This window comes from Bos mutus, chromosome 1, assembly GCF_027580195.1.
Source record: "Bos mutus isolate GX-2022 chromosome 1, NWIPB_WYAK_1.1, whole genome shotgun sequence".
Taxonomy (NCBI): Eukaryota; Metazoa; Chordata; class Mammalia; order Artiodactyla; family Bovidae; genus Bos; species Bos mutus.
In genome coordinates this window covers 32,207,072-32,234,433 of record NC_091617.1, presented here as the reverse complement: position 1 = coordinate 32,234,433, position 27,362 = coordinate 32,207,072, and the positions used below count along the sequence as shown (strand labels likewise).

General features: G+C 35.7%; 1 protein-coding gene and 1 pseudogene across 2 annotated transcripts in view; both read right to left on the bottom strand.

Moving 5' to 3' along the window:
• The window catches only part of CADM2 (cell adhesion molecule 2), a 1,271,679-nt gene that overhangs the window by 802,528 nt on the left and 441,789 nt on the right, over positions 1 to 27,362 (bottom strand). The gene's annotated exons all lie outside the window — the stretch shown is intronic.
• Positions 10,569 to 12,124, bottom strand: LOC106700736 (capping protein, Arp2/3 and myosin-I linker protein 2 pseudogene; annotated as a pseudogene).

Sequence of the window (27,362 nt, the reverse complement as noted above, 5' to 3'; positions counted from 1 at the left end):
TTGTATATATAATTCAGACCTATTGGTTTGAAATTTCTACCCTCAGTTTCAGCTCCAAAGAAATCAAAAGCCAAAATCTTGCAGATCCAGTACAATCTGAAGCATGGTTTTAATCAACCACATGTAATGCTTAATCCTCAGAAAACTTGAAAACAAAGTTGGTAATTGCTTACAGTACCATTATCTGCATTCCCAAACAAACAGAATGTGTCATTCAGAAATGTTTCAGTCAACCATATTTGTTTTGCATGTTTTATATTACTCCTTTATATATTTGATACATGAATAAATACACAAGTTCTGTTTAGAAAAACAAAATATTTGGGGATCAGTATTTAGTAACATAAATATTTACTAGTAAATACTAGCTCTTCATTTAGTTAATGATTTAATTAACTAAAATGACTTTCATTTTGTCTTCATTTTCTAAAATAATGTTTGATGTTAGAAGCTCTTATTTTTGCTTTCTTCTTTTAGGATTATATTATTGTCATTGCTGTGTAATCCGTAAATCATGTCCAACTCTTGCGACCCCCTGGACTGCAGCCCACCACCCCCTGGACTGCAGCCCACCAGGCTCCTCTGTCCATGGAATTTCCAAGGCAAGAATACTAAAGTGGGTTGTCATTTCCTTCTCCAGGGGATCTTCCCAACCAAGGGATCAAACCCATGTCTCCTGCAGATTCTCCAGGCAGATTGTTTACTACTAAGCCACCAGGGAAGCCCCAGGATTACACTATTACATAAAAGTATTAGTTGGGCAGTTATTGTATGAGATTCATATGAGCTATTTTAACTTCCTTTAATTAGTAAGGATGATATCTATGCTACACTTTTTTATAGCTTTTTTATGATTTTGCTCTGTTCTTAGTATCTGTTTTCAGAGAAAACTAATTGATTATCTGAATCAGAAGAATGTGTGAATTGCAGACTATCCAGAGTTAAGAAAAGCAGTAATTTACACACTTCCACACTTATTTGATATTAAAATACAAATGTATTAAGGTTTAACTGGATTTTTGTCATGTAGTTATTTGGATGCATATGTTTGTACTCTTATAAACAGAAGAGGGAAAAAGTAAGAGACACATTGATATTTTCCTGAGTATATTTTTGAGTTTACAATACTTAATTGAAATTAACATTTTAAATAATTTAAAGTTAGATTTCACATTAAATATAATCCTTAAAATAGCTGTATATAATATATATGCAAAATAACTTTATCCCCTAAAACTGTTAAAATAATTGATATTCTTTTTCTGATTCACATAATGAATATTGACATTTACATTGATTGTAAAGCAAAGATATCATATTTATGTTTTTTATCCATTTTTAAAATCTTATGATTATCTGGCGTGCTGCGGTCCCTGGTGTCGCAAAGTCAGACACGATTCAGCAACTGAACAGAACTGATTATCTTTCATATGATATTTTAACATTATCCTGAAAAGGTGTGGTAATTCTAAATCTTTGATCAAGGATCACCGCTCATTTCTCTGACTTCTTACTTTTCATGGTGGTCAGAAGAAGCTTTATGCTCTTGAAAATTTAATACCACTGATAGTTTCGATTAATATTTATATTTTATTCATTGCATACCATAATAGCATGCCTAATTAAATAGTATTAACTGTTTATATTATTATCTATATATTATAACAATATCAATGCATGTCTATATTCTTATAATATAGATCTAATGTTATGACCATATTAATGTGCATATAATAAAGTGAAGTCGCTCAGTCATGTCTGGCTCTTTGCGACCCCATGGATTGCAGCCCAACAGGCTACTCCATCCATGGGATTTCCAGGCAAGAATACTGGAGTGGGTTGCCATTTCCTTCTCCAGGGGACCTTCCTGACTCAGGGATTGAACCCTGATCTCCTGTACTGCTGGCAGACTATTTACTATCTGAGCCACCAGGGAAGAATAAGCAAGGTAATTTATTTAATAGGTGTGATTGCTCAGTCATGTCTGACTCTTTGTGATCCTGTGGACTGTAGCCCACCAGTCTCCTCTGCTCATGGCATTCTCCAGGCAAGAATACTAGAGCAGGTTGCCATTTCCTACTCTTAAAGATCTTTCTGACCCAGGGATTGAAGCAGTGTCTTCGGCATCTCCATCAGCAAGCAGATGGAGAAAATATCTAAACTCTATTCTTTGAAATGGGACTCAGCAATCTGCTTTTCATTAAGCATCATATTTTCCAGAAATACTCATCCATTCAGCTGCTGCTGTCTTCTACAAACAGATTGAAAAACAGGAACGTTTTCAAAGCTCTCTAGCATAGGATGTGCATTTTTCAAAAGATGTCAGAGAATAAGATGGGTCACAGGAAAGAATGAAAGCTGAATGTGGCATCGACTCCAGTTATAGAATAAAAGACACTGCTTTAGTCTTTATAGTGTAACAGTTGCCAGTAGTATAAAATGAATTTGATGGAGCACCAAAAACATAACAAGTTGAATAAAATGTATTTTTGTTGATGAAAAAAGAAAACAATCTTGTGGGTCACAATTTCTTGATCCTGTGAATTCAGATTCCTTTGAAGGGTATAATATTGATTTGTGGAGTGTCTTGTTATTACTAAAAGCTATTCCCTTTATTCTGATGCTTTTCTGTGGCAAAAAAGAAATGAGATTATACAGCTGATATCATTAAAGCAAGAGCAAAATTGCATTAAAATGAAATGTTTTCAGAATTGAACATGAAAGTCAAAGAGTTTGCCTCCCCATCTAAATTTCTCAAGCCTAGAAACACATCACAGAGTAAACTGAGATCAATTCCCAAAGGAAAATAAAACAGCTGACCTTTATTTTCAAAGTTCTTTTTCTTCAGTTAGTTAAGAAAATATGAACATTTATTTTACCTTTATCTAAAACCTACAGTTTAAAACAAATAGAATTATGTTTAAAGGGCTACATTACTTCAAAAATAAGTTCTAGAAGAATGCAAAGCTATCTGGTATGACACGTTTTTTCATATTATTTAGATAACAGTGATTCCTTGTTAGAAACACTCAAGCAATCTTCATGAAGTTGTAAATAAATAACAACATTAAGTTCTTGGGTCAGTTTTGGATTTTGAAGTCACTTGAGTATGTTATTATCATCCTTATCAATAAAATACATATTACTATTATTGCAAATGTAGCAAAGCCATGTTGCTTGATTCTTCAAACTATCCTTTTAATCATTTTTCTTCACTATATTTTATTATCTTCATTAGTAAAAGCTTCAAAATACAGCCTTATCATAGTTAATATTATATTACATTTATGGTTGCTTTTAATTAGTCAATACCACTTATTTCTTGAAAGTAACTTGCTCTGTTTACCTTGTTTCTCTTTTGTTTAGTTGTTACTTTTTAAGGAAGAATGAAAAGGAAGAGAAAAGTCTCTCCTCTTAGGCAATTTTTCTCAGTTTTTATGAGAGAATCATGAGTATTTATTCAAAGATATGTTCAGAATACCTACTTTGTGGCAGGTGCCATCGGGTGCTGGGGATCTGATGATGAACCAGATAAACATAGCTTGTCCTTACATAGCTTATTGTCACACATAAGCTAATTTTAGAAAGTGGCAAGCACCACACAGGGTGCCAAGAGAGGTATCATAGGAACAGTAGACCTTAGAAAAGACAAGGGAAGGGAGATGACTCTGAAGAGAGAAAATTGACACTGAGGTTTAAGAGAGAGCCTCCTGCCAGCAGGGAAAAAAGTTAGAAAGATATTGAAGGGTCAAACAACTTGATATGTTTAAAGGAAGAAAACCCCAGCATGGGTGAAGCAAAGGGCAGACTGACGGATGTGCTATAAGGTCAAGGACCAAGACAGAGCTGGGCCAGGTACCTTCCTATTTCATCCAGTAAGGAGTTTAGCTTTTATTTTTCCGGCAAGAAGAAACCATTCAAATTAGAAGGAGTGGTAGGAATGGAGATTTATTCAAAACACTACACTGTGTTAGCGACAATGATAGAACATTTCTATTACTGTTCCACGGGAAACCAGCTACACAAAATGATTCCTGAAAAATTTAGAAAATGCTAGATATCAAGCTATACTTTTGGACAATTACAGTATCATTAAATATAGAATATTCTCATAAAGTTAAAAGCTGCTTAAACTTTTACTCAAATTCCCAAATATATCTGACCTCAAAATTTAGTTTTCTGGTGGTATCTGGCATCTCTTTCTGGAATCACACTTTGGAAAATACTTATATAGAAAAAAGTGATCAGTATTACTCAAGTGAGTCATATCATTGGAATTCTTTTGCTTTGTTTCAAAATTCCTAACTACTAAAAAATTAAATTTTAAAAACTTACATTCGTATTAAGAATGTGCCTTACATTCATTACTTTTCATACACCTAAAAAAGTCACTCATAACGCAATTAAACCTGTTTAAGGCATGAATGGGATAATTTCTCCATGAGCTCTATTCTATTTCATATTCTCATAAGGCAACTTTGGCATTAAATATGGATAAAGTAATAGTTTTCATAAGGATATCCAGTATTAGAGTGTTAGGATGATTTTAATTAGTCTCTATCAGCAGGTTAGGTTTACCTGTGTGCTTGTCCATGTGAAGTGCATGTAAATCCTGAACCATCACCTACGAATTTAAATCAGAAAGCTCATCAACTTCTATTGGCAAGGTGAAAGATAAAAGCCACAGAAGGACCTTCCTAGCCTCTGTCAGTAATGATAAACAGCATTAACTGCTTCTGTAGACACTAATGCTGCTATCTTGGGAACACAGGCAGCTACCATGAGAACTTTACAGCTTCACTAATCATACTTTTGTTTGTCACAAAACAGAAAATAAAATCTCAACAAAGAAGCAACAAATATTAGCATTTATGAACAAAAGAAGGTCACATAAATATGTATATCTCTGAATATGCAATGCATTCTTCATTAACCAAATATCATGTTCATTATTATAAGCTGTTATTCTAGGAGAAGGAGACAACAGAAGTAAGAGAAAATTAAATGAAAGCTGGGACAGAGTCAGATGTGTAGGAAGCATTTTCCATAAAAAGATATGGTGACTATAATAAAAATCAATGCTTTAATGTTATGAAGTTATTTATTATTTATTTGCTTAAAGGGGTTTTCAGTAGTGATAAATATTCCAAATTCTGTGACATCAAAGTACCAAACTTTTCTTCTAGTTCATTGAAAAATTTGTGTTTGTGGCATTATATTTTAAATTCAAATATTATATTAAAATTCTACTTTTCTCACTTCAAGGCAAAATATTCACATTGAATTAATTTAATAACATTGCTTACAAAGTTTAAACAACATGCATGGTAATTTTGATATTAATATAGAGATAGCCAAACAATATTCTCCCCTAAAAGCATACCAGGATGTTATATTATTGAACTACAAAAACACTAACAAGTTTGAAAAAGAAACTAAGACATCATGCATATCTTTTTATTTTCAAATACCTATGCCTATAAAGTTTATGTGATAGTTTACTTTTCCTCTTCTTACACAACATTAAATCCCTAGTTCTTTGAAAGACTTCTCTTATGTTCAATGGTTCATTTTCCTTTTACAGTTTTCCTTTTTTATATTATATTTCTAATATGTTTTACTTTTTTTTTACCCTTCTGCTATATTCCAACATGACTGATAAGGTGAAGGTTCAAGTAGTTAGATTAATCAACTGATTAGTCAACTATGCTACTAATTCTACAAAAAATCTTATGTCCCTGCTGTTCTACTATTACTTCAGTTGCTAAATACTGTTGGGATATAATTAATGATGTTATGTTAAAACTCAAGTGCTGTTAGATAACATGCATGAAATTTAGAAGACATGTATAACAAACCAGAGCATATCCTTTAAAAAAGCACCTAAAAACAATCTAGTGTAGATAACCTACAGTCCAAGGGTTAGGGCATTTGTTTGTTTTCCCATAACATTATTTTTATTACCTGTAAAATGGGTTAATAATAGTACCTATTTCATATAGTACTTGTAAGAATTATTACATATGCATACAAAAGGCTTAGGATAAAAACTGATCACACAGAGACTATTAGTTATTATGATCTACTTGGATAAATTCAAATGTGGTTATTGAAACACAAAATAATAGAATAATTGCAATTGTATTCACTGGTGCAAATATACTGTAATATGTTATATGAATATCATATAATTGCCTAGGGGATATGATATTAAATATTAGTGGGAGGGACTAATAGACTAAGTTATCTGGATAAAGGAATTAGGAACTAAGTCTTTTATATAATGTTCAGAAATAAAAAGACTATTTACAAAATTTAGAAAAGAACATGTTGTACATTCACTAGTTATTAGACAAGAAATCTGAATTGATCTCAATTTAAAATCTGCTTCTTTCTTAGTTTTTAGTTTCAGCTTACATTAAATAATAAATAACCTTCTTTCACTACCTTATTGGGAAGAGAGTGAAAGGCTTTTATTGGAAAAGAGAATAGAGATCAGAAGAAAAACTATTCCAACTCTCACCACACTTTTGAGAAGGTCATAGTAATTGATTTCAGGTACTTTGTAACTGCAGATTCCTAACTCCTGGTTGTATCCCTATATAAGTATATGGTATATGTGGTGTGGTAGGAGCCTCTTGATGAAACTGAAAGAGGAGAGTGAAAAAGTTGGCTTAAGACTCAACATTCAGAAAACTAAGATCATGGCATCTGGTCCCATCATTTCATGGCAAATAGATGGGAAACAGTGGAAACAGTGAGGGACTTTATTGGGGGGGGGCTCCCAAATCACTGCAGATGGTGACTGCAGCCATGAAATTAAAAGACGCTTACTCCTTGGAAGGAAAGTTATGACCAACCTAGACAGCATATTAAAAAACAGAGACATTACTCTGTCAGCAAAAGTCCATCTAGTCAAAGCTATGGTTTTTAAAATAGTCATGTATGGATGTGAGAGTTGGGACTATAAAGAAAGCTGAGTGCCAAAGAATTGATGCTTTTGAACTGTGGTGTTGGAGAATACTCTTGAGAGTCCCTTAGACTGCAAGGAGATCCAACCAGTCCATCCTAAAGGAAATCAGTGCTGAATATTCATTGGAAGGACTGATGCTGAAGCTGAAACTCCAATACTTTGGCCACCTGATTCGAAGCACTGAGTCATTGGAAAAGAACCTGATGCTGGGAAATATTGAGGGCAGGAGGAGAAGGGGATGACAGAGAATGAGATGGTTGGATGGCATCACCGACTCAATGGACATGAGTTTGAGTAAACTCCTGAAGTTGGTGATGGACAGGGAGGCCTGGCGTACTGCAGTCCATGGGTCACAAAGAGTCAGACACGACTGAGAGACTGAACTGAGGAGCCTTAGGGACAGGATGGTAGTAACCAAAGATTCATATTATACAACCACATTTGAGTCTTACTCCTTATGATCCAAGTCATAGGGTTAAAAGTAGGTAGAGCAGCACAGAATGCATATAATGCTGACCTTAGAAATATATGCAGTATGTAAGTACTCTGCATTCCATTAGTTTTTCCCTAATTCTTAATAGCATTCAAGCATTTAGTCAACCCACTCAGTGAAAGAACTATTATTTGATCCTGTATTACTGCCAGACGCTGCCCTGGGAGCTAATGATATAATGGTGAAGAAATAGGGTCACTTCTCAAGTAGTTTATGATCTTCATTTGTTTCCAAGCAGCTTATAGACAATGGCAAAATAATTCTAACACTGTGGGAACACATGGAAAGGGTGATTTATTTACTACGCCTTAGTGTTATTGTATTTCTAAATAAAAAAGCTCAGGAGAGTATATTCTATTTCTTTGTATCACTTCTGCATATTACTTTAGAGTCAGGTAAAAAATAAATATTTATGAAACTGAAATAATAACATAATACATTTGCCTTATTAATTGACTAGCAATAAACAAATGTTGACTGAAAGTGAACTAAAAATCCTTTACTTTTATGTAATTGGTTATTGAATAAGAAGGACAGTCTTCCTCAAAATTTAATGATGTCATTAAAATGATATAATCAGAGGGTACATGATATGAAATATATGAATGTTACTTACGGATATTACATATCAAAACATCCATTAACCATTGGGGGGTTTCCCTGGTGGTTCAGTCGTAAAGAATCCACCTGTCAATGCAGGGGACATGGGTTCGATCCCTGAATCAAGAGTTTCCCACATGCCATGTGCACCACTACTAAGCCCAAGCACCACAAGCATGTAGCCTGTGCTCTAGAGCCCCGGAGTCGCTTCAGTTTTTTACTAAAGCCCTTGTGGAGAGCCTGTAATCCTCAACAAGGAAAACCCCTGCCATGAGAAAGCCACACACTGTAACTAGAGAGCAGCCCCGACTCTCTGCAAGTAGACAAAGCCCACACAAAAAGCAACAAAGACCCGGCACAGCCGTAAGTAAAATTATTAAAAGATTTAGACATAACAATTTATGATATGACATATTTAATTTCTTTGTCACGAAATATGTTTCCTTTGAGAAATCAGTGAAAAATACATGTAAGGGTGCTATCTAAAAAATAATAGCCAATGAGATAACTAGGCTGTTGTAATAATTTTAAATCTAGTTACTTCAATCTCTATTTTAAGTAAGAACATTGATAGAAGACTAAAATTATTCTTTATATGCCCCAATTTTTATTCCTATTATTTAGTAGAAGTCTAAAATATAGGTATAAATAAAAAGATAATAACATATACATATATATGAAATTATATAGTGAAAATATTAATTCTTCTATTAATTATATGTCATTCATAGAGTGACAGATAAAAATTTTAGTAATATTTAACATGAATTTCCTTAAAAGAGGCAAACTTAAGGCATTTAAATAAAATGCTAATATTAAATTAGTGTATCTATTTTTATTTGAATTAATTAGGATACAAAGAGTCTTATTTATACAGTATGGTGACATCTCTCCTGTGGTTAAATTTTTTTCTGATAAAAGCTTTAGCACTTTCTCCTTTCAAAGACTATAAATGAAAAATTACAACAAATAACAAGCCTAACAAAACAACATTCTGACTATATTGTCATATTTATTATAAAACACTTGGCTCACTGCATTTTGGCATTTTATACAACTGATTCTGACAGTGATTAACATGGTTTGGGCTTCTGCAGTTTCACCCAAGAGAAATAAAACACCAAAATCTCTGCAGGTGTGTAATGGGCCAGAGATTTACAATCTGTTCTGCAAAGTCAGACTTCAAAGACTTGAAAAAAAAATCTTAAAGTTGGCAATGCCTCTATCATCACTAATATTTAAGGTGTTTTCTATATTTCAAAAGGAACTGTGTAGCTAATTGCAAAGATTTCGTCTCCAATTTGACTTCTGTGCAGCTCTCCTCAGAAGACAATTTTCATTATACATCTGCACATTCCAGGTGAAGCAGGCATCACCTTTATGAAGCAGCAAACTAAATAATTATTTACTTCTACTTCCAAGGAGACTTCACTTGAAGTATACTGCATCATTTAACTGATACTAAGGAGTAGTTGGGAAGTACCAAGGTAATTACCAAATGACAATCAGGCAGCAGCACCTGGGCTATGGCAGCCCCAGGACAAGTGCCCATAATTGCTTCCATGATTGCTTGGTGTGAACCTAATATAAAACTTATCCAATTAGGGTCAGAATATGCATGATAATTTCAATTATAGGAATGTTCATCTGCCTGAGAGCTGCTCACAGAAGAAAAAGTTCAAATAGTGCTATTTAAATTTTTAAATATGAGAGTTTACCCATTTTCGTGGATATCAGGTCTATGTGTATGCCTGACGGAGTGCAAATGGCTCCATCTTTTAGAATTTTCCACTTATGTGTTTTCAAATGTCATCTCTGTAGTTTATAACCATTCCATGGGTAAACAAACAATGAACGAACAACATAAAGGAATATCATTTTAATGATAAGTCCCTCAGAAAATCAGTAGTAGGTTACTGTCTTTAAACTTGAATTCTGTTTATACGTTTCAATGAAAGCACCCAGTAATCTCTCTGTCATCCACGGCTATTACTAACAGAAATGAAGTAAATTGAATAATGGGCCAATATTTTTAGTCAATTTAACCACCAAAGGTTTTGATTGCTATGATATTTTGCCTGAAGTATAGTTCTCTTCTATTCAAGTATGTTTGTTGAAAATTGTCAAGGTCATAGATGCACACATTAACCGTATCAGTCAGGGTGGCAAAGAGAAAAGCTTTGTTCCATTGTAGCAGATTGCAGCCTTCATTCAAATATTTTCTGTCATCTCATCAACCTTGTTTAAAAGAGGGGATAATGTTAAAAGAAAAAAAAAGGGAAAAGAAAAAAAAATCCTTCAAATTCTTCATCCATATAAAACTCCATGTATACTCTCTCAAAATATATACAGTATATGTAATTTTATTATACATATATAATATATAGAACAGACACAAATTTGAAAACTGTCACACTACCCATTTTTAAGCTTTGATTTTTTAGGATATAAATAAGAATTTTTTTTTTTTTCCTTTGAGTTTTTTAATAAAATAATCTCATGCGGCAGAAAGGAAGAGGTCAGGGGTTGGGGCCGCCGCCTCTTTGGTTTGTGGTTGGGGAGGGTGGGCTGGAGGGCTCTGTAGACTGGGTGGGTAGAGGCTCGGCTTCAAGGCCAGATCCTATGCTTGGAGATGGAGGCGCCTCAAGCTTTGGCCTGCGCTTGAGGACAGGGGAGCGCTGTAGCCGCAGGGGCCGGTCAGCAGGGGCCTGGAGCTGGTCCTCATGCACAGACACTGCTCGTCGCCCTGCCAAACGGGGCTGCGGCCTCAGCCAGCCATCTTCGTTCCTGGAGCCTAAGCAGGGATCCTCTGGGAGGCCCAGGCTGTCTGGGGAGGGACTGGATCTTCGGGGGCTTGGGCTTGGACATGGGGACGCGGGGCCCAGACCATCCTGTTGGCCCCAACCACGGCCTCTGAGCTCTGCATTCAACTGTTGCCCCAGTGTCTTCCAGGTGGCAGACTCAGGCCCTTGGCCCCCTGGCCCAGGTCTGCATGAAGGGTCAGCAGACATTGAATGGGTGCGGGACTTGATCGAGATGGGAGGAGCCTCTGTGGAACTGTCCATAATGTCACCATCTGAGCCAGCCTTCTTGATTTCTCCATCTTTGCTTTGCTTCCTCTTGCCTTCGGCACTCCCACTGCCTCTGCTCACACCGATCCTCTGCAGCATCACTTGTACTCGCTGCTCAAAGGATGGGGCCAGCTCTGTGTCTCCCCGCTCCAGGGACCGCCGCTTGTCGGGCCTGGCACCCACTGTCTCCTCCTCCTCAGCAGGGAGCAGTATCAGGGAGTATGCCTTGCTTTCGCGGGTGTATCGAGGCCGACTCCTGCGGGTTGGGTCTGGGCTGCTGGTGCCCCCCTCAGCCCCTGCAGCAGGCTCCTCACCACGGCCAGGACGGGCCGGTGGTCGAAGCAAGTTCCCGAGTGTGGTTTTTCGAGAGCGGGGAGCCGCGCCAGAGCTGGTCTCAAGATCAGGTCGTGACCCACGTGTTGAACGAGGCTTCTTGAAGGCAAAGAGGGTGCCCAGCTTCTTGCGAAGTGTACGGGGCACAGGGGTGGTACCTCCCTCAGCTGCCGGGTCCTCCTCGGGGGCCCAGAGGCGATCCTGGTGGATCAGCCTTTTGGAGAAGAATTCCTCCACGCCCTCATCCACGCGGGCACTGAGCCTATTCCCTTCCTGCGGCAGGGCTGGGGGCACCTGGGGGCCCCCCGGAGGCCGGCGGTGGTGGTGCTGGCGCCGCGGCCGCGGTCGGGTCCGGGTCGGATGGAGCAGGGGCTGCCCGGAGGGCGGCAGGTCCATGTGAGGCAACGGGCCGGCCGGGGGCCCTGGGGCGGCGGGGCTCGGCGAGCCACGAGCGGACGGCCCCGCCTGCGGCTCTGCATCTTCCCCCGGAGCCGCCAGCTCGGGCTCCGGCTCTAGCTCCTCAGCAGCACTGTGAGTGGAGGAGTCCAGATGAAGACAGTGGAGTGATTCAGGCCATTTCTGTGGAGGACTTTCATCCTTCTGCTCCTCTTCATCATCCTTTTCTTTCTCCTCAGGGAAGAAAAGACCTTTCATTTATCAAAATTACTTATTAAAAACGGAAACTGACGTGATACCTAATCACACGTGTACTACCAAAGTTTGCATTAGTATGTGAACAATATTATCTGTCATTTACCAGTGTTATACAATTCTACATTTGATTATCTTCTGTTTTTTCTAGGTTTTTGCAGTAGGAACAAGCATACTATCCAGAACAAGCATCAGAACCACGATGTGTTCCTTGGCTTGGTTTCTTGACTAAAGTTGTAGCATTGTATCTGCCAGGATGCTTTAGCAAATTTTAATCAATAATGTCAACCTGAAGCCAGCACTGATCTTACTGAACTTGAACTCACTGAAACATTTTATCACAAAGACTGGAGGTTGTAATAATTCATTGCTTTAAAGTAAAAAATAGATCCTTTTAGATTTGTATAAGAGCCATAATTTATGTAGTGATGTTAATTTCGAGTGTGTGATGTGCTTCAGTCTCTCATTCCGCTTGCCATTTTATGACAGAAATGCTGAAGCCATCTGAAGGTTACAATGTTCACTAATAATGAGCTCTTATGTCCTTGTAGGTTTCACTTTGATGGATATCCATAGTGTTTCTCCATGACATAATTCTACTGAGGAAAAACATGTCTTGAAAACACAGTTTGTGGTTTCACCTTCAAAGATAACTAGCATGATTTTAAAAACAAAGGTAAACTAAAAATGAGAAATAAATGTACATTGTTATCATACTGTGCATATAATCATTTTTATTACATGTACTTCCAAATTTAATTGTAATTTAATTACATGTACTTCCAAATTTATTCCAAAAAATAAAGATGCTATAGAAAGAACACTCTATAGAGTGTTTCCTTGATTATTATTTTTAAAATCTACCCTTTTAGTCATAAAACAGTAATGCCACTCAAATGAGACACACACAGCATGTTTTTCTGAAAAAGCTGTTAATAGTCTTACATAAACAAGTCTCCACATTTCAATGTCCATTTTTGCATATGCTGAAGAACTTCAAGAACCCCTTTATATTTCCATTACCTGTCAGTTCATATTATAACCATAAAACAATGAAGATGACAGCAACCAAAGACACAAATGAAGATTCCCTCAAGAGCTTCTACAGTCCATATAAAAATATAGAATCAAGGCCTTACAGTCCTTTACATAATCAATAGTAGAAAACCGTAAATGTTAAGATGTAGATGATTTAGGTAAAGGCTAAAATGAGATATCAAATGAGACTTCTGAATTGCTAGCATTGAAAGATTGGTGTTTGGAAACTTTAATTCTAGTGTAGTTCAACATGAAATGGTATCAATTGAACCCACAGGTATTTTAAATAGAAGTTAGTATTCAGTTTGCATTAGAATTGGCTTCCATACATTGCCCCACGGATTTCAATTAAAATGACCTCATTGGTTCACCTCTGCTGCTGCTGCTGCTAAGTTGCTTCAGTCATGTCCAACTCTGTGCGACCCCATAGACGGCAGCCCACCAGGCTCCCCCGTCCCTGAGATTCTCCAGGCAAGAATACTGGAGTGGGTTGCCATTTCCTTCTCCAATACATGAAAGTGAAAAGTCAAAGTGAATTCGCTCAGTCTTGTCCAACCCTCAGCGACCCCATGGACTGCAGCCTACCAGGCTCCTCCGTCCATGCGATTTTCTAGGCAAGAGTACTGGAGTGGGTGCCATTGCCTTCTCCGGGTTCACCTCTAACAGATGTCTATTTCAGTAAATTATGTAAGTTGTCTTCTTTCTCAATATACAGAGACTATGAAATGACCTTATATAAAACTTTATACAAGAAGGATTAAATTATTTGGAAGTTCTGCTTGAGATGATCCCAAAAACCCATTATTTGACTAAAAATTTAATGCCTCCACTGCGATACAGCACTGTGTAACCTAGGGACTCCATAAATACAGGATGAAACACAGACTTTGATAAGACTTAGTACTCAGGCAGAAAATAATTGTTGTAACTCATGTACAAATTAGGATATTATCCATGACGCCATGTTGGCATAAATGATTTACTTAAAGTATGTAATGAACTCAAAGAAGATGCCCTGAGAACCTGAGAATCTTCACATGAAACACTTATATTCCTCATAGATGTGTGTATGAATTGTTTCTAACTATATTTCTTTTTATACTGTAATTCAATTGTCTAAGTGCTACTGCAAATGTGACACTAGAAAATTCACAACTGTATAAGACTCAAAATGTGAAGGAAACACCTTTACACATATATAATGACAATAAATGTATAAATGATATAAACAAACAGGATACACATTTCAGCTCACATTTTTAAAACTAATAGAACAAATTGAAACCTTTTTTTTCCTTGCCAAGAATGTGCATTTCATTATGTAAAAGATTTTAATGCTGATTTATATGTGAACATAAAAGGAAATTATTAAGGACAGTCTTTCATTAGGTTTTTGAAAAGTAGTTTCTAAATATATGCATGTCAGTTTAATGAAAAGAGTGATGATAGTAATTTCTAAATGACCTACAGATGTGTTTATATAGCACCTACCTATTTCTACTGGGCAAATTTTTTTCATTTAATTTCACATATATCAAATGGCGGAGTTCAGGCAATTGCAGATATAGTTCTTTGATATTTGTATAAAGAAATCTAGCAATTTATTTAAAAATTACATTTTTCATAAGTGAAACTTGGGCAGTATATTGAAAGGTAGAAAAGAGACTTTCTTTTTTATTCAAAATTGTAGTGTGTGAAAGTGGAACTGTTTAAAGACATTCTACCTGCTTCAGCAAACATGCAGCTCTCCCTGTACTGGGGAACATCTGGTTTTAAGAAGGTAAAATGTAATTACTGGAGGGAGATCTGAGCTATTCCATATGCCTAATCTCATTGGGCAGGTCCTACAATTTGCTGGAGGTCCAAACAAAAGTTGCATGGGCTTAATTACTTTTGAAAAGCATTCCCAAAGCTTATGCTACCTCAAAGCATATCTAGAATTGTCAGTTAAAAAAAAAAAGCAAAAAACTAAGAACCTCTTCCAGATAACTGAAATCCAGAAAATGTTAGTTTTCTGAAATAAAATACTTATATTCTTGCTTTCCTAAGTCATATGGTAGAGATGGCTAGCTATCTCCCAGATATTAACAAGGAAGAGTTTTGGTGGATATAACTTCCCAGACAATGATTACATTTCCCTGCTCCACTTCAGCCATAGCCTTGTGACTAGTTTTGCTAATGTATGGTTTTTAAGAAGTGAATTTCTTTTCCATTTCCTAAAATTCCTTCTGATGACCAGAAGAAAACAAGATTTCAAGAGTCTGTGCATTTAAAAAGATAAATGATAGAAAGATAAAAAGACTCATGCTATTTTGAAAAATAACAGATTGTAAAACTACAAGATAGAATGATGTTTTATCCTGAAAAGCCACCCCCTGACATGCAATGATCATGTTGGATGGTTAGGTAGCAAAAAAAAAAAGGAAAAAAATAGCTTCTATTCTACTTAACCACCATAATTTTGGAGATATTTGTTCTAGCTGCAAGTATTATTCTCAGAAGGTCAGCACCATCATTGTGCTTGCCAACTGTGGCTCAGAAAATCTATTCAATAATCACTCAGTACTTGCTAGAGACCAAGAATTGTGCTAGTTCTTTGGAATAAAACATGACTATGACTCAGTTTTTTTTTTTTTTTTTATGATCTAAAGAAGAAAAACATAAATAAATGCAGAATAATAAATGATATAGTATATACTGGGGGAGTTAGGGAGGATAAACCTGTAGGTGGTAACATGATCAAAGGCAATAAACGAGAAATTATATGCTGAGGATGTTATATAGCAGGTGAGTCTCTTAGCTGCAGGATGATTTTGAGGGAAGGGAATGGTTTTATGAGCTCTACAACAGGTGAATGAATGTATTAAGGGTAATAAAGTCTAGAGCTGAGAATAGCAGTAATCAATGCTCTTGTAATGCTCTAATAAAATGTAATGAGGGTCCACATCAAGGTAGTGGTGCTAGAAATGATTAAATTGATTGATTGGATTTGGAAGAGAGGGTGATAGTTTAGCTTACTCTAAATGGTTGTACCAAAAATTAAATGTTCAAGAAGAGGACAATTTATCAATAGTAGAAAATTTGATTGATTCAGTTATTATTTGTTAAGTTTCAACTGTCCATATGCTATAGAAGTTATGATGACTACCCAGCAGTTAAATACATAAATCCAAAGATCAAAGAGGAACTAAAGAGCCTCTTGATGAAAGTGAAAGAGAGTGAAAGAGTTGGCTTTAAGCTCAACATTCAGAAAACTAAGATCATGGAATCCGGTCCCATCACTTTATGGCAAATACATGGGAAAACAGTGGAAACAGTGGCTGACTATTTTTCTGGGCTCCAAAATCACTGCAGATGGTGATTGAAGCCATGAAATTAAAAGACTCTTACTCCTTGGAAGGAAAGTTATGACCAACCTAGACAGCATATTAAAAAACAGAGACATTGCTTTGCCAACAAAGGTCTGTCTACTCAAGGCTATGGTTTTTCCAGTGGTCATGTATGGATGTGAAAGCTGGACTATAAAGAAAGCTGAGCACCGAAGAATCAATGTTTTTGAATTGTGGTGTTGGAGAAGACTCTTGAGAGTCCCGTGGACTGCAAGGAGATCCAACCAGTCCATCCTAAAGGAGATCAGTCCTGGGTGTTCATTGGAAGGACCGATATTGAAGCTGAAACTCCAATACTTTGGCCACCTGATGCAGAGCTGACTCATTGGAAAAGACTCTGATGCTGGGAAAGATTGAGGGCAGGAGGAGAAGGGGATGACAAAGGATGAGATGGTTGGATGACATCTCTGACTCAATGGACATGGGTTTGGGTGGACTCGGGAGTTGGTGATAGACAGGGTGGCCTGGCATGCTGTGGTTCATGGGGTTGCAAAGAGTCGGACACGAATGAGCATCTGAACTGACTAACTGACTGACTGAAAGATCAAATATAAGTCTAGCCTGAAAAGAACATTTGATTTATGGGAGTCAGATTTGTGTTTTTGCTTACTTCAAAATTTATACATAAGTTTTGAATATTTATGTTGTTAAAGACATTACCTTTTAATATAATAGAAAGATCATTATTTTTGAACTTATTTTATATTTGTTTAGCTATTAGGCAACACTGTTAAATGAGTGGCTAGTATTGTAAATCCTAAACTTTGTCAGAAATACATGTTTTCTATGTTCTGCTTACTAACAGTTCTCAATGCTATCTTTAGTAATAATCTGTAATATTTAATCTGCTTATTTTATTGAAGTCATTTGCATTCTAGAAACTGAGAGAAGTTCTATTTGGTATTTTCAAAAATGAATAAATTATTTTGTATTTATCTTTGAACGTGTATATATTTTGGGGCTTCCCCAATGACTCAGCAATTAAGAATTTGCCTATATCCCTGGGCTAGGAAGATCTCCTGGAGGAGGAAATGGCAACCCACTTCACTATTCTTGACTGAGAAATCCCACTGACAGGAGGTAGACTATAGTCTATAGAGTCACAAAGAATCAGACATGACTGAACATGCATTTGTATGCATAATTACTTTCTGGGACTTCCCTGGTGGCTCAGTGGTAAAGAATCTGCCAATGTGGGAGATGTGAGTTTGACCCCTGGGTCAGGAAGATTCCCTGGAGAAGGAAAAAGCAACCAATCCAGTATTTTTGCCTGGGAAATCCCAAGGACAGAGGAGCCTGGTAGGCTACAGTCCGTGGGGTTGCAAAGATTCGGACATGACTTAGCAAGAACAATACTTATGCTTTAATTTTAATTTCCTATACAATATAGAATAATTATCATATTATCAGAATCCCTGGGTATACCAGCATTACAGGAAAACTGAATTTAAATACTTCATTCAAGAGTTGAAGATATGTTTCCCTAAACAGACTTTGATAATCTGCTGGTAGAATATTATTTATGCTTAAATATAACAGTTTAATTTTTAAAGGAAGTTTTTGTTTCCACAGATCTAGGGTAACATTTTTTGTAACACTTACAATATGCTAGGCACAGTGGACAATGCTACAGATCCTAATACAATTTTGCTCTCTCAATTTGTTTATTGTCTATTAGTGGAGTTATAGGAGTTATGGTCTCCCTTCTTTCCCCTCTCAAATCTGTGTCCACACTGGCCTGGAAAAAAGAGAATCATAAAAAGAACTATTAGTTCTGATCAAAATAAGAGGAGTTTGTTTTTAGTATGATGTCAGGACCCTTCCCTATTCCAACAAGAAGAATTCCATTCACTGACTCATAATTTGGTCAAAGATTATGCTCTAGAATACATCTCGGAATATCTGATTAGTCCTTAATTCATTTCCAGTCTCGGCACATTGCTTCTGCCCTTTGTCATTCCTGTCCTTGTCCACTGTCAGGGTACCTCTTGATAAAATTGCTCTGCTCTGTGTCACTTTAGAGATGCAGTGCAATGCTATACTGAGAATACTTCTTCATGGATTAGAAAATCTCAACAAAAGGATAATAAGACCAGACAGAGATTAATCCATTTCTTTTAGAAATGTTGCCTTTTATTCCCAGGTAAATATGCTCATTTGCATGGTTGAAATATAGCATACTGAGTTCCTTAGCCCCTTCCACCCTTCTCAGTCAAGCCTAAAACCCATGAATCACTGGCAAGTGTAATGAGGCTGTAAAAGAAGATGTGCTGGTGAAAAGATTGTGCCAGGTCCCTTTGGACTTTTCAGACAATGTTTGTTTGAGTTTACATAACACCACTGTCACACTATAAAGTGGTTCAAAAGTGACCAAATGCTAACCTGAAGTTGATTGTGCCCAATTTCAGATCAAGCACAACTCACTGTCTACAAGCTTCTTTCCTATTTGCAGCTTTTTCATTGAAATCAATGTTTGGTTAACCAAGCACTAAAATAGCTTCTAAATCTTAAGTTATCCATTTTTGTGCTACACGTATATTATACTCTTAATTTACAATTTACTTAACAGCATGCAGTGGATATGTTTTCATAATGAATATTCCTTGCAGATGTTACACACAAACAGCTTTTCTAAGATTAGTGCTCACTTTATCCCAAATTTGTTATCAATTTTATTGGCTATGCAATTTCTTTCCTTTGGTCAATCACTCTTTAAATTGGCTAGTTTAATGCATCACAGCAAATGATTTTCAGAAATCATTAGGCACATGAAAATGCATATTCAGCTCACACAGTTTTAATTGACCCCATTCACACCTACCAACGGCACTGCTGCACAATCTGTCAACTTCGCTGCTCTTCATTTCGTTAAAGTCTGAATATACAAGTTACTTGTAAAAATCTCTTCCCTGGACTTGCGTTATATTACCTCTTTGGAAAGAACTGATATGACATGCTTTTGTTAAAAAGGCTTGCCCTGGTTTAGCCAACAAGTTCTTAGATAAGTGAATCTAGAACACAAAACTCAGAATAGTTTACAATGATGATTTTCAAAGGGGTGAATTTGCTCCTCTGGGGATGTGTTTGCAGATGTTTTTGATTGTCACAGTGGGAGAGGGGTTGCTACTGAGTGTCTGGTGGGTAGAAGCCAGGGATTTTGCTCAGCTTTTAGTGTATAGATTAGTCTCCTACAGCAAAGAAAAGCCCAGTTTAAAATGCCAATAATATTAGATTGAGATACTCTAGTGTACAGTATCCTATAAAAATGCATTTGAGTGGTGGGAGGTGGGAGGAAGGCTTAAGAAGGAGGGGACATATGTACACCTATATGATCCATGTTGATGTGTGGCAGAAACGAGCACAATATTGTAATTGTCCTTCAATTAAAAATAAATAAATAAATAAACCCTAATACACCTCCAGTGAACAAAAACTATGTATTATCAGTTAAAAAAAAATGTATTTGAGTTACATAGGATAAGGGCTGGTCATGAAATCTACTGTGAAGTCAGAGAAATTTGAGTTTCTCTGTCATGCTCCCCTTCCTCCATTTGATGCTACAGCCTAAGTTCTTGCCCTGATTACCATTCTGTCTTATAAACCTTCCTGGTTGTAACCCACTCCCTTAGAGCCACTTTTCACCTTATGCATATAAACATTAAAAAAATAAATAAATAAAAATTTCCAATAGTCTTATTAACCATAGAAAAACCTGTGCTAATCAATCCCTGTAACTCTATGCCAATAGAAAGTGGAAAGTCAAAGACATCATAATTCCTCTCATTTAGTTTGTTTTTAAAACAATTTTTCAGAATTTTATCTTGGAGAACCCATTTAAAATTTTCCAATACTTTTGTTTAATTTTGTATTTATAAATAATTGTATTCTGTCACTGTGTCAAATGCTCCTTTTAGAGCCTTCATAAAATAGTAGGAATTGAGTAAAACAGTGGTAAAATAAACAAATGCAAAGGGAAAACTGAACAGAGTATTAAAGGCATGACATTTGAACATTTCTAGTTGAACTGCTTCCATCTGTGCTATGGAATTTGTTAATGTATCTTGCAAAGGAATATTTTGTATGTAATTCTTTCTCATACCTTGTGGGGTACTGAAAGTCGAGAATTTACACACTTTATGTGTCTTTTCAAACTGCAGATCCTATCATACTATTATTCTACTGAAAATCTTTCACTACATTCCAATTACCAGACCACCAGAGCCCCTCTCAAGCCTGCAGATTCAGGATGAGGATTGGCCCTAGACTAGCTCTCCAACCTCTCTTCACTCTCTCCTGGAGCTCTGCATACCCTGGCCTTCATCCCACCACAGCTCTCTCTACCACTCCTTAGTGTTTTGTTTTGCTCTTTTCTTATGCTTTTCTCCATGCTGTTTCTTAATCATTCCTCAATATTGCCTGTAGAATTCAACTATTTGTATGGGAATACATCCCTGAACACTGTGGCATGGAACATTTTTACCTAGCTTACTAAATCATTCTGCTATATCTTCTGTTGAAATTTTTTTATAGTGTGTCTACATATTCACTAAATAAGCAGATGTTGAAGAGTGGTCTATTCAAATTCTGACTTCAGTCAGAATTTTATATAAAAATATATAATTTTATATATTATATAATTATAAAATACATTATTTGCTGAGTGTTTACTGTGTGTCAGGTACTATTCTAAGTTCAGGGAAAAAGGAATTAAAGCTCACTGCACTCAAGAAATTTACATTATACTGGATATATAGACAATAAAACATGGTAAATGAGTCACATATTTAGTGTAGTAAATAGGGGTATACTTTATAAATATATAACTATGATATAATTTGTATATATTTTGTTTATAAGACATGTTCCATAGTATTAGAATTAATTATTTAGTTCAAAACATTGTTTAAAATGACTTATTCAGCAGATCACAGTATTCATACCTCTACTTAAGTTTAGGGTTGACCCTCTATTTCTTGACCAGACATCTTATTTCCAGCTCATGTTCCAAGAAAAATATAACTTGGGCAGCAAGCCTCCAGATTTGTTCAGAGCAAGCTGAGTAAACAAATAGCTATCTCAATCCTTTTCTTCTTAAATAAGAGTAGCTCTTTCACTGTCAAAAACAATAAACCCGCTCTTTCCTTGTGTCTTATCAGTTGCTAAAACATTCTTTCTTCAGACAACTTCAAAAGCCACCCTACATTAATCACAATTCCATCTTTTCCCTGTTTTATTCTCTCCTTAGCTCTTACCCCTATTACTATACTAAATATGTGACTCATTTGCCACGTTTTATCATCTATACATTCAGTACAATATAAATTTCTTGAGTGAAGTGAGCTTTAATTCCTTCGTCCCTGAACCTAGAATAGTACCTACACTCAGTGAACACTCAGCAAACACTGGTGAAAGAAAATGAATGGAAAAAGAGGCCTAGATAAAACGTGTTGTTAAATTATGCTGAAAGAAAATAGTCTAATTTTTTTGAAAGTCAGGAATCTACATAACAAAGTCAGTTTAACTTTTGTGATCTTAGCAAAATAACAGGCTTGTCTTTCTGGTATTTTTTATACAATGGTATGTGTATTTAAAACATACACATGCACACAAAAATATGTGCACATACTTCTTTGCCTCTGAAATAGAGAAGAACTTTCGTTAGATATATTTTGAATATGAATAACTAATTTTTTTAAATTTCGTATATGAATCAATGACTTTATAAATATTGGATAATTTAACCACTATTAAACAATAATTTTGTTATGTCAGTTTATCTAAAGATAAAAACCTCTTTCATTATATCACATACTTGAACATTAAATAGGTATTTTTTAAAGTTGATACATCAAAAACTATAAATCTGTTTCATTCCTGATTCATAATATCCTCCTAAAATTGTATTTAAAAGTGAAGGATTATATTTGCATTTAGATTTCAATTAGGAAAAAAGTACATATATAGTTATGTATATTTGCATCCCTCTTGAGCCATAAATAATCTAAGATTTATTGAAATTAAAGATTTGGTATTCTCTTCTCTCTTCAAAACAAAATTAATCAATACAAACATTTTTATTTGTAGAATTCAAGTAGTACAATTACTATAAAACCCCCATTGCAGGAGGATTCTTTATCAGCTGAGCCATGAGGGAAGACCAAGAATACTGGAGTGGGTAGCTTATCCTTTCTTCAGCAGATTTACTGACCCAGAAAAATCTAACTAGGGTCTCCCCTGCATTGCAGACAGATTCTTTACCATCTTAGCTAAGAGGGAAGGCCACAATAAAACAAGGATAAGTAATTTATTGCTTAATCCTTCACTAACGTCAAATCCATTGATTTTGGAACTAGATTAGAAAAAAATATTGAGTGGAAAGAAAAAAACTAAGCAAGAAAGCCATCTAATGAGTGCACTTTACCATTGACAAAGAAATCAAATTACATTGAAATACTATAACCGAAATATTTTGAAATGAGTGCGACTTAGGGGAAAAACAAGATACAAGGGAAAAGAAACCAAAAATGTTTTAAGAATGATTCACTATGATATAACAACTTAGTGAAAAAAAATCTTTGATGCCAAATATCCCTTAGAATTAATTAAACTGAAATATAAAGGACAAAATTATGTCCTTTAAGCTTTAAAGTTATGAGTATTTGCATGTGAAATAAAGGAGTGAGGGATGAAGTTGAAGGGGCAAGACTAGATGGAAGGAAACATGAAATTTAGAAGCAATTGTTATTTTCATAAAGTTTCCCACATTGCAATTCAGATGGGGGCAATTGCATAACTGAGATTCTTTTCAGAAGTGTTCTAATAGGATGGGATCCTGCTGAATGTTTCTCCTGAGTTACAAAAGCTGCCAACTTCAAGTTTGTTAAGGGTGGGCTGAACTTTCAAATTCTTCTAATCTATGAGATATGCCTTTTATCCTGTTATTTAAAGAAGAAAAAAATAAGCAAAAATATTATCCAGAAAAATGATAGGTGCGACAAATTCTGCTATTAGAAACTCCCTAAGAGTAGATTAGCACTCACCCTAGAGAAGATCCAGTGGAACATGGTTATAGTGTAGACATAAAACTTTTAAAAACCCATTGGGGTAGAAAAACAAGAAAACAGTGTAGATTGCCTTAAAAAAATTCTACTTAAGGACTCACTAAGTGAAAGTCATTCAGCTGTATCCAACTCTTTGCTACCCCACAGACTGTAGCCTGCCAGCCTCCTCTGTCCGTGGGATTCTCCAAGCAAGAATACTGGAGTGGGTAGCTTGTTCCCTTCTCCAGATCTTCCCAACCCAGGGATCGAGCCTAGGTCTCCCACGTTGCAGCTGATTCTTTACTGTCTGAGCCACCAGGGAAGCCCAGGTGGAACTCACTAGTATTAAATTAAAATTTCTCTAAAATTTCACATGCGTCTATAAGTATCAGTATAGCATGTTATTTGATCTTTGAGGAAGAACAATTCAAGTTTATAAATGACCAAAACTGCATGGATGCAGTAGATCCAGATAATACATTATTTGAAAAGTTAAGCTGAGTTTGACATGGTCATTTAGTCACTTTAGACAGAAGGTGATTTTCTCTTTAAGTCATAATATTATAAATACTAAAAAGACATGTAAGTGATCTGGACACTGTGGAAGTAACATTAGTATTTTACCCTTTTGCCACTGTCTGTGCATCACATTCCAAAACAGAAAGTAAGAAAACAAAAATAAAAATAACAATGTGTGCATGCTAAGTTGCTTCAGTTGTGGATGACTCTTTGAGACCTCATGGACTGTAGCCCACCAGGCTTCTCTGTCCATGTGATTCTCCTGGCAAGAATACTAGAGCAGGTTGCCATTTCTGTTCCTGGGAATCTTCCTGACCCTGGGATGGAACGTGAATCTCCTGCATTGCAGGCAGATTCTTTACCGCTGGGCCAGCTGGGAAGCCCTAAATGATAACAATAGAAGCACCAATTTAACTCTGAGAAAAAAACAAGAAGATCAAGTCAAGTTCTGATTCTTCAAATAAATAAAGTTGTGAGAGTACCATTTAAGTCTGAATTTTTGATGAAAACTACATTTATCCCTGACTTTAAAATGTGATAATTATATAAGATATTTGCTATTTCCCACAATTAACATATTAATGTAAATTTGTTACTTAGATAATCTTGCAGTTATTTTCCTATATTTCACTTGGCACAACAGTTCTACTAAAGTCAGACACACAACTTAGAAATAAAAAGTATACTGGTATTGTTTTCTAAATGTGTTTGCCTTCAGCTGTTACTTCCACAATACAGAAAATAACACAATTAATATGTACAGATCCTATAAAGTTACTTTGGATGTATCAGAATAACGTATCATTGTAAGATGAATTATAGTGCTTTAACTATTAAACTTTTAAGAACCATTGAAATTACACAAATATTTGAGTTACATGCACTTTTACATCAAGGGATAAAACATCATAATCATATATTATTGATCTGTTTAAGGAGATAAAGTCAACTTCAAGGTATAGATTACTCAGTATTTCTAAATAACTACCATTATATGTATACATTTATATATGTATAAATTATATATATATATTTGAAGTGAAATATGCAGAAAGTGAAGTGAAAGTCACTCAGTCATGTCTGACTCTTTGCGACCCCATGGACTATACAATTCATGGAATTCTCCAGGCCAGAATACTGGAGTAGGTAGCCCTTCCCTTCTCCAGGGTATTTTCTCAACCTAAGGATCGAACCAAGGTCTCCCGCATTGCAGGGAGATTCTTTACCAGCTGAGCCACAAGGGAAGGCCAAGAATACTAGAGTAGCCTATCCCTTCTCCAGCGGATCTTCCCGACCCAAGAATATAAATTTAGGATACACATATTAACAGATACACATACACATAATTTTTCACTTTTGTTCTAACAAGGGCTCTAGCTCTATATAAGCATTCAAGAGAGTAAATATACAAGGAAATCAGTGACTCACTAATTAAGCAAAACTCTCTCCACAATTTTTATATAGTCTCCCTTGAAAAGACAATCCCACCCAAGAGAATGATATTCTAAATCTCACTTTAATAAAATACAGTTAGAGTTAGGCCTTAAAACCTGTTAGCTCATTTAGAATCTCTTTCCCAAGTTTTTAGGACTAGACATATTTGCCAGCAGCTGAGCAATTCCCTCTTTCCCTCAGCCTGTGCAGTAAACTTTACATATGTGGGAAGCACACTCTTGTTAGGCCTTATCCAGGCAGCTTTTCAGAGTCTGTGCATTTCCCGATTAAACTGAGCAGGTGGTTAAATATTCAAGGTCACTTGAGGGACAAAGTTTAATGTAGTTCCTGGAAAAATGTAGAGAACATGAAGGAAAAAGCAGCATTACTTTACTCCTTTTACCAACTTATATCCCTCCAACAACCTAAGGAAGCATCAGTTATTGCTTTTCCTATAAATTATGCCTATTTTGATGTGATACCATTTTGATGTTCCTGCTTGACTGGAAGGAGTAAATGTGAAATATTTCCTCCACTGTGGTAAGTATACCAGCAGATAGGAACCACATTTGAAGTTCAATCAGAAACACTTTAAGTTGTCAGAAGTGACCCTTTTACTTAGTTCTATCATGCCAAATTTAGGAATATTTTATTTGAGTAAGCATCTGGAATATAGTTCATCCAATAATCAGTAGATTTAATGCATATATGTATCAAATGTTCACACACTCCTCAGAGGAAGGTACTAAGTGATAAACATGAAAAGGTAGAAATAGCCTATTAAATCAAATACTTGCTTCAGTATATCTGAGATTTGCCTTTAAAATGACTGTTTGAGAACATTTTTCTTGCTCTTTGAAAATATTTTCTATTTGATCATAGCTGTATTCAAAATATCACCAACATTCTTTCAATACTAACTCATGCTTCAAATAAACACACCTTGTTTCAAGTTATCCCTTGTTCTGCAGAGAAATATCAACCCATTTTCAAGACAACACAAAGCCACCTCCTCCATGAAGTGGGAAAATTATCTACTTATCCTTCCTCATTTTTCCTTGAAAATAATCCAAATTTTCTTGTCCCAGAGAATGGATATAGTCTCACTACTGAATTGAATATTCTGTGAGGGTGGAGATATGGCTGACTTCCCTCTTCATGCCCATACTTTAGTTTATATTAAATACACAGTATTTTTGACTTTCTGAATGATATAATTGAATAAATGAAAGACAGATATTACATAAGTACTTTTAGTGTAGTATATGTTACAGTAAAATGGGAAAATAATAAAATAAGAGGTTTTCCTGGAAGATAATTGAATAAAAGTACACTGTGGAAAAATGTGAAAGCACTGACTACGTAATGACTCTAAGTAAACTAGGAATAAATCAAAGTTCACAGAAAAATGGCAATCTTATCAAAAAGAATGATAGGATATGTATTTGATTTTGTGAATACCAATTTCAAAAGTAGCCTCATTATTGGACACATATTTTATTATGGAAGCAAGTTACACTGAATTTCAAATACTCTATTGACTTTGGATATGAAACAAATTCACATAAGAAAGCATAAGCACTTTTTGGCTATTGAGAACTAATAACTATATCTTTGCCGTATAGTCAGCTGAGATACTCAGATCTGAAACTACATCCTATTGTTAATGTTAATAGGACTTTGTGCTATTCCTGTCTTCATTATCTTGACTTTATTATTTCAGAGTCTACTGACCAGGCGAAGGGTTTGATTATCCAAATTTTGTTTGAAAAGAACAAATGTTTGTTTGAAACATCCAATTTTCAGTAAATTCTGACTTAA